At 40.7% G+C, this 9,458-nt stretch overlaps 1 protein-coding gene across 4 annotated transcripts in view; it reads left to right on the top strand.

The window, feature by feature from the left end:
• Nucleotides 1-499: 499 nt before the first annotated feature.
• WAPL (WAPL cohesin release factor) overlaps nt 500-9,458 on the top strand; it is a 769,297-nt gene continuing 760,338 nt past the window's right edge. For 2 of the 4 annotated variants that reach the window (XM_069240591.1, XM_069240590.1), the window contains exon 1: nt 500-744. The gene's annotated coding sequence lies outside the window, so the exon portion shown is untranslated. The remainder of the gene's footprint in view (nt 745-9,458) is intronic. The other 2 variants (XM_069240593.1, XM_069240592.1) reach the window with 1 other exon arrangement.

Here is a 9,458-nt window from a genome sequence, read left to right as displayed (position 1 = left end):
ACAATTAGATATCAAAGATATTTCGTAATTTTGTAGTTTAAATACTGCGAAATAAACCCAAGGGTTTGAAGCAGTTTACTATTGATCAAATTAAATTGCACAAGGCCAGGTTCATATTTATCTTAAGACACGTATAGGCACGGTAAGAGTTGCCCAGAATAACAGGATGTTGAGCCGACGCCATGACCTGTTCCCCAGTTCCGAAGTCGGAAGCTCTGGTTTAGTCTAATCTCCTCGTTGACTTGCAGAAACGTACAACATACCTATGCTATATATAGTTTTACGTCCCTTTGAAAACCTGTGAAATACTCAACTTCATCACAATCAGTTGCAAATACCAGGAAAGGTAACCCTTCACATATGGCTGTCACTTCGTAAATTCGTTTTCGTCCTTCTACTCTGTCTACGTAAGCGGGAGTCCGTTAGCGCCTGCGTGCTTCCTCCCCGGCTCGTGCTGAGTAAGGGGCACCGTCATTGGCTGCAAAGAGTTTAGTGTCGAGCCTGTCGTGACGGAATCGAAAGGCAAATGGCGGAGGACAGGTAGCGCCAGAGGCCCGGTTTGAAAACAAAAATAAAAGAGGGAAGAAGACTTGTCTGAGAGGGCGGAAGAGGAGTGCAGGAGCCGTAAGGCAGTGACTCGGGTTGACTAGGCGATAACCTGCAACTTTTAGCGATTCCCAGTGGAGAAGGCGACGCCGGTGGAGACCGGCTGACTTCTGCGGGGGAAGGAGAGACACCAAACGCGTGAGTTTCTGGAATTTTCTTTTGCCCATGTTAGTTGTAGCGGAGTGTACAGGAGTGACGGTAATGTCCAACCTTAACTCCGTCCTTCAGAGTGTTGTTTGGGGAGGTTTGGGGCGTGACTGTTTAGCTTCTTGCTGACCCAGTGACACTCACGTAGTAGGCACATGTCGTCTACACTTTCTTTACAGGTGTTTCTTTGGGTCATCTGCAGCCGGGAGTTTGCTCAATTCTCGATAAACAGTTGAAAGGCAACGCTGCCATACTGCTCTAACTTTTCTTTGCTCCAAATTGCTGTCTTGTCATCCTTGAAAACGTAAACCAAGTACTATGAGCGTAACCGGAAGGATGAACCTGGGTCAGCGTTTCCGCCGCGAAGAACCGTCGTTGCAGCTCTGACAGTTTGGGTGTTGTGGGTCTGGAGATTCAGAGGAGCTGTCCAGCCCCTTATGAGTTGCCGCGGGTGGCACTAAAGTCAACAGGCTATTGCGATCGTTGTGAATGACTTTGAATCATGAGTGTATTCTGAGCTGTAAGGATAAAGCGATTATCATAATTTCCCACCATACCACAACTGCCTGGTCGTGTCGACTGTTTAAAAACAGCGAAAAGAGTCCAGATAAGTTCTCCAGCCACGTTCCACCCCTTGTTTCCCCCATAATACACATTTGATGTCAAAACTGTTCAGGTTCGGCGCACACGCTTGCATGGGTTTATTTTATTTTGTATTTATTAAATGATTCGAAGCTTGTTGGACCCCCATACCCCATCACCACCATTTTTTCATATTATTTGTATGTGATCGGCCCACTGATATGCGGTAAGAGCAAGCTGCATGGAAGGGGAGACAGTAGCTGCTTGGTCTTAAGCTTAAGTGCTCCACCGTCCACTTCATTCTGCTTTCAGTGCATGATGTCTATAGAACGGGCGAGGTAGGGGGAAGACACCCCAGTTGCCCCATTGCACAGACCAGTTGCTTTACAGTAACTATAAGATGCCCCTCAATATCCCTGAAAGATGAGACGTTTCTTTCGCCACCTTATAAGACTGTGTAATATAATGCCGTGCTGTTTACTCGTGGGAAAAGGGCATATGCGAAACGACTCAACGTATTCATGTTTTAGGCCCCAATTTGGTGAGAAATTACACTTTTGGAAGTGGAGCGCCACTCTGTGACAGTCTTAGGATAAGGGCAGTTGATAGAGGGCGCTGCGTTTGCTCTCGCGAACAGAGTAGATTGCAGAAGTCGCACCTAGATCCGAGCCATGTCCGAAAACCATTTTACTATTCTGTGTTAGTAGCTTCGTGATTAACAATCTGTCCCGGCACGTAAAATTACAAACAATACAAATGCTTATTTCACGCAACAGTACAGTGATTCATATGATTATTAGTTACTAGTCATGGGGCGAATTTTTTAGTTGAGGTTGTAGAGGCAGGTGTTAGCACAAGGACTACGTAAGTGGAGTTTGAAGAAGGTATTTGAAGTCTGATCTTGATTCATGGTCTTCTACTTTTCCCTCGGATTTCCCATCAGGAGTAGTTTTGTGCGGAATGTTTGTCACAAGGCTAGTGTAACTCGAGAGTATTCGGGCTTCGTGAAACTCATACTACTTTGAGGAAGTTGGTTGGCGGGCATATCATGACCAATGGGGTTACACACTTCTCCTCGGTCTATTTAATCACAGTTTCGCGATGGCAATCTTTGGTCTAAGACTTTAACTCGTACAGCTAATTTGTATTATGGTCTGTCTTGACAGCGCAGGTGTTGTCAGACAATTGAGCATTACTGTAGAGGGTCTTTGGCACCACCTACATTTTGGGAGTCGGGAATGCATGTTTCGATTTGACAGAAAGTGTATGCTTCAACATAAATTGTTTTGTCTTTCTGGAAGCTGTGATTTTGTTTATCCGGCACTATGAGGTTGAATTTTCAGGGGCGCACATGGTATTGTAATGCTGCTAGTTCATTAATATAACCAGATACTTAATGGTGTTTGTATTTCTCTGGCTGTAGCACGTGTTGGAGGGTGGCATTCATTAATCTAAATTGATTTTTAGTTCTGGTGACAGTTGCACTGTTAAGCCAAACCTTTTAATCTACAGCAATATTATCCCACAGTCCTTTGCTTATACACACATACATATTAATTCCCATGTTATTCAGTTGTAATGCTTCCAATTACCATACAATATTCCTTTAAAGGCAGACCTACTGGCATTTACAATTCTTGTCTAATAATTTTTACTGTTAATTTTAGTGAATGTCAAGGTGGGAGGTAACATTCACAAACAGCAACTTTGAAGTCATTCTGACTAGGCAAGTTTCTGTACATAATAGAACTCCTACAGGCCACATGCATAATTCTGATGAGTTTCAGCTTGACCCTCGGTTGCACTGGCAGCTAATGACAAGCTCAACTTCATTTATTTTTCTTCTGGCTTTTTCAGGACCATGCACTGTGTATTGTTCTAAAGTTTCTAACAATATTTGTTTGTCTAAGCACAGTTGTTTTTAGCCTTGGTATGTTTCGATATACACCAGTGATTCCGAGCAAGGCTAATTGTTCAAAATGTTTGGACTACTGTAGATTAGGATCGACAAAGGCCCAAATCTACAGGGAGTGCAGAATTATTAGGCAAGTTGTATTTTTGAGGATTAATTTTATTATTGAACAACAACCATGTTCTCAATGAACCCAAAAAACTCATTAATATCAAAGCTGAATATTTTTGGAAGTAGTTTTTAGTTTGTTTTTAGTTTTAGCTATGTTAGTGGGATATCTGTGTGTGCAGGTGACTATTACTGTGCATAATTATTAGGCAACTTAACAAAAAAAAATATATACCCATTTCAATTATTTAATATTACCAGTGAAACCAATATAACATCTCAACATTCACAAATATACATTTCTGACATTCAAAAACAAAACAAAAACAAATCAGTGACCAATATAGCCACCTTTCTTTGCAAGGACACTCAAAAGCCTGCCATCCATGGATTCTGTCAGTGTTTTGATCTGTTCACCATCAACATTGCGTGCAGCAGCAACCACAGCCTCCCAGACACTGTTCAGAGAGGTGTACTGTTTTCCCTCCTTGTAAATCTCACATTTGATGATGGACCACAGGTTCTCAATGGTGTTCAGATCAGGTGAACAAGGAGGCCATGTCATTAGATTTCCTTCTTTTATACCCTTTCTTGCCAGCCACGCTGTGGAGTACTTGGACGCGTGTGATGGAGCATTGTCCTGCATGAAAACCATGTTTTTCTTGAAGGATGCAGACTTCTTCCTGTACCACTGCTTGAAGAAGGTGTCTTCCAGGAACTGGCAGTAGGACTGGGAGTTGAGCTTGACTCCATCCTCAACCCGAAAAGGCCCCACAAGCTCATCTTTGATGATACCAGCCCAAACCAGTACTCCACCTCCACTTTGCTGGCGTCTGAGTCGGACTGGAGCTCTCTGCCCTTTACCAATCCAGCCACGGGCCCATCCATCTGGCCCATCAAGACTCACTCTCATTTTATCAGTCCATAAAACATTAGAAAAATCAGTCTTGAGATATTTCTTGGCCCAGTCTTGACGTTTCAGCTTGTGTGTCTTGTTCAGTGGTGGTCGTCTTTCAGCCTTTCTTACCTTGGCCATGTCTCTGAGTATTACACACCTTGTGCTTTTGGGCACTCCAGTGATGTTGCAGCTCTGAAATATGGCCAAACTGGTGGCAAGTGGCATCGTGGCAGCTGCACGCTTGACTTTTCTCAGTTCATGGGCAGTTATTTTGCGCCTTGGTTTTTCCACACGCTTCTTGCGACCCTGTTGACTATTTTGAATGAAACGCTTGATTGTTCGATGATCACGCTTCAGAAGCTTTGCAATTTTAAGAGTGCTGCATCCCTCTGCAAGATATCTCACTATTTTTGACTTTTCTGAGCCTGTCAAGTCCTTCTTTTGACCCATTTTGCCAAAGGAAAGGAAGTTGCCTAATAATTATGCACACCTGATATAGGGTGTTGATGTCATTAGACCACACCCCTTCTCATTACAGAGATGCACATCACCTAATATGCTTAATTGGTAGCAGGCTTTCGAGCCTATACAGCTTGGAGTAAGACAACATGCATAAAGAGGATGATGTGGTCAAAATACTCATTTGCCTAATAATTCTGCACTCCCTGTATTCTCAATGGTACCTTCTTTTAATGTGATAAGGCAGTGGTTCCCAACCTTTTGACTCCCGAGAACCCCCACTGAGTCATTACTGAAAGTCGGGGACTCCCAAGCAACTTGTACGATTTAAATTTCAAACATCAAAACAGTAATTTGAAAAAAATACACAAACAGGTGCACACCAAACACACTCGAATTACTAACAATATAATTATTTTATAGTGGAAAAATATGCAAAATTGAAACATTTTAATGGGAAGGTTGGCACTGCATCTCAGCAACTAACTTCTCAAAGTTCAGTTTTATTTAGGAAAGCGGAATCCTCAGGTCAGATTCAACATTTCCCAAGCGATTCCTGTTTTTATCTTTAGGTATATAAATCTGAGAACGTTTTTTCACATAAATATGTAGTGGGGAAAGGAAGTACAATCATAAGAGCCTCTCATCTCTCCATAGCCTCTCTATCACATGTAATTCATTTGTTTTATAGCAACTCTCATACCAGTGTAGGGAGTGAGAGCACTTTACAGGGGAAAACAAGGTGTAGGATTCACGTCATCCACACTGGTAGGCATTTTCTAAGAGTGCTTAGTTTGGAGAAGCACAAACTCAGGATTCAGAACACAGCACAGTGGTTAGCATCGACTTTAATAATAAGAATGTATTTCTATGCAAGCAAACCTTATTTAGCATTGCTAGGGAAAAAAATAACTTTCTAATTTGTGCCTTGCAGTTTGCATGCAGCTCCTTAATGGCAGTTCATAGCTCACTGTGCTAGATTATGATTGTGACTTAAAGAAACAAAAGCAGTAACCCACTGTGCTATGCACGTAAAATACTGTTCTTTGCCTGATACAGGTTCTTTGCAGCAGGCATATTAACCGTCTGTTCTTCCTTTTGAGTCAAAACTGCCACTAGGCAAAACTTCTGTCACTCTCTCTCCCTCCAGCAAGGACATTAATCACTAGAGTCATCTTGACGATTTTATTTTTGGGAAGTTTGCAGTGCTTTTAAAACTGTTCAAGGGAAGCAATAAATATTTGTAAAAAATGCAAGTGTTTGTCAGAGGAGAATTGCCTTCCTCCCAGCCCCGGGCTGCGGACCCCTTGGAAATGTGTCACGGACCCCTGGGGGTCTGCAAACCACAGTTTGGGAACCACTTTGATAAGGGCATCTTCCCCAGTGTTTTTAAGTACTGTTTCTGTTCTTAGGGGGTCTGTAGCCTGATTGCCAGCTATGAAGCAGACTGATGTGAAACATTTGTGAAGCTGAATTGTTTCTTTTTTCCCAAGAATTCAAGTGAACTATGGTCATATGTAGTCTGGGCGTTAGTTGGCACCTAAGGTGGTCATCATTTATTTTCTTGAAATAAGGTTACGTTGTCCGCACGTTTTTAAAGGTGATGGTGCCTTTCTAAGCCCATGACTGAGTGGGCAGTACACCGAAGCCTGTACTGTTGTGGCTCACCTTGTAAACACTGCCTCCCACACTGGGAGGAGCCACATTCTTATTTTTTTAGTTGTCAGTGTACTTAGGGGACCTTGTCATTGATTCTGCTATGATCACTGAGACTAGGGCACAGCTCTTAATTCTACTATATCGTGTGGCACGGATAAGTTATGATTTTCATCATCTTGCTGTCCCTTGTTGTTTTTACTCTCCAGCATTTAACTTTTGAGTTCACTATCGGGTATGTCAGATGTACATTGTGGAGGTTTGGACAACTAAATGCTGCACGCGTCCTGCCTTGTTAATACACGGTTGCTGAAGTCATTATTCTCCCTCCGTGGTTCAGAGTGAGCTGGTAGACGTTAAGTTTCCCTTCCTGCCCTTAAACCTCCGTCTGCCACTGGTAATCCTAAAACGCAACAGAATGGTGCTCAAGGCTGGAATGTATACACTTTGAGTAAAGGTGAGTAAAGCTTAGTTTCTGTTTAGTAATCAGTAATATGTTTTGTACTTGGATTCAGAAGTCCTACTCATTCCCAAAAAAAAGTAGCTTACCTCCTTATTGCATCCCTGCCTATCCAATTTGGGGATGTTCGCCCACCGTGTGATAGGAAGTCCTCTGCATCCTCAGCTAAATTACATTCTCTTTTGACCTGTACTCAAGAGTAGTTTGTGTTCAGGGTATTGCTTTTGGGTCACTGTGTGGGTGTGTACTTACGAGGATTGTGTTAATGATAGTGCTTCCAGCAGTCATATCATTAGCTTTTGGCTGGGTCTTGATATATTACTGTAGGTCTGACTACGGACTGCTTTGCTTGCCTCACCTCCTGTTATCAACATACACACATTGATTTTTGGAACTCCCTTTCCAACCGTTCGCTTGTTTGGGGAGTCTGCTGTAGCCGTTGCTTATTTGAAGTATTGTTCACATTTTGCATTAGCCCACAGGGACAATGTGCAGTTAAACAGTAGAATATTTTGTAGTGGTGACTAGAAAAGTAACCTTCGCACAAACAAGCATCACATTTATCATGTAGAAATTTACAGCAAAGTTAAACCATAGGGTGAGAAATAGAAAGCATGTTATTTATACTTTTTATTCACTCCATACCTTCGTGTTTTTTTTTTTTTTGGCACCTAAATGTATTGCTCCATTTCTCTGGACTTTGCACCAAATCCCTTAAATAGGGAAATTTACGAGATTTTGCTCCTCAGCCAGTTTTTGCAGTGAAAACTATTCCAACTCGCTTGTATTTTGCATGTCTACGTTTTAGCCGACCTGTGCTCTTCTTCTCTTTATTTTTTTAATTTTTTTTTTTTTATAACTTGACACCCCCCCCTCACCTCATCTAATGCTCCTCCAACCCCCTGCATTGAGTTGTTTACCCTTATCTTCTTCTCCAGAGCTCCACCTTTAGTCCTGATCTACATTTTATGGGGGGATTCGGCCGCTGCCTTTTGCTGCTGTTCCGCTTCTCATGAGTTTTAACATATGAAAGTTAAACTTTTAAATGTACTGCTGTGAGTTACGCCCGTCAACTAAGGACTGTAAATAAAAAAAAATGATTACATTGGTGATGCATGCATACGGAATGAAGTGCCCACCAGCAGTACCAGAATTTGCGCATTTGTATCTTCTGACCAGTTATACATTTTTTTGGCCCATGATGCTGCCCAGCATCTGGGGAAAAAAAAAAGCATCGACAAAGCCAGTGGATCAAGAAGGTGAGACCTATTGGCCTTGCCAATGCTTACTACTATATCCGTTTTTAAGAATCGTGCTGCATCAAGGTAAATTTTGCCCCCTAAATGTGGTTAGTACTCATGAATTTGATTACTGGTCCTTAAAATGTATAGTATATTCTAGTCATGTTGCACTATGGGTGTCTTTGCACATAAATGTGTTTCCACATTGCTTGCTAACGTGGCACCTCAGTGTTAATTTGCATTCAGTTGAATTTTTCGATTACAGCAAGGGTTAACACATGCATGTTCATGTTACCCCAATGGAGATTTTGCACCAAACTGCAAAAAAACAAAAAAATATGAAAATAAAGATATATAATTTTCAAAAAACGGTGCAACTTGATAAAGCACCAAAAGGCTGCACAATATCCAAAAGCTTGTGGAGAGTGAAAACATTTATAAAAAATCATTCATATGCAGAATCGTCGGCTCCATTTTACTGAAAAAGTTCATATAATAAACAAAATTTAAATAGGTAGCACTTCCAAAAATTACATCAAATGAAAAATCCATTAAGTGCCCACAATGAACAACAAACACACGCTGTCCTGGCCAAATGTCGACTCGTTTCGGCAACAGCCTTCAACTGGACTTTGGCGGACATTTTTGCACCTAACTATTTAAATTTTCTAGTCCTTCTTTGATTTTAGCAGCATAGCTAGAGAAATGTGCAAAAGGGCGGCCATTTTATAACGTATTAGTCTTAAATTCAAACTATCGATTTTAGTCCGTGTACTTAGGTCAGATTCCAAATATCACACTCCATATGATCCCTTGTGTCATCCTATTCTAATATAGTTACTCGATGTATGTTCTTCCAATTGTTGATAACAAATTATGGAGAAAATAATAAACCATATATGAATATTTTCTTTTGTGGATAATACCGAATTTTAGCTTAACTATTACAAATAATTTATTTATAAATTAGCTATATGCAATATAATATAAACATCGATCAATTTATAAATACAATCAGTATATGCATTCTATAAATAGAATAAATAAATCCAACCTGTATATACAAGAGATGATAAAAAAGACGTTTAAAGGAGATAAATAATGAATTAATATACATTAATAACTACAAATATCATAATGAATGCCAACAATTAAATATCTCAATTCATCATAACAATAATGCCAAATTCATATGTTAAATTTAAATAACCCCCAAAAAGGATTAAGACCTTATTTAATGTTAATCATACATCGACCGAAAGAGTCATATTCTAATGTAGGTCTTATGACTCAAACACAGGATTTCTATAAATGAAGAGATGAAAAAGGAAAGACCAATTTGTTCTAAAGACGTGGATACAAATATAGACCGCCTGATAATCACCCAAA

The sequence above is a fragment of the Pleurodeles waltl genome, chromosome 6 (genome assembly GCF_031143425.1).
Source record: "Pleurodeles waltl isolate 20211129_DDA chromosome 6, aPleWal1.hap1.20221129, whole genome shotgun sequence".
Lineage (NCBI taxonomy): Eukaryota > Metazoa > Chordata > Amphibia > Caudata > Salamandridae > Pleurodeles > Pleurodeles waltl.
This window is presented reverse-complemented; position numbering and strand designations above follow the sequence as displayed.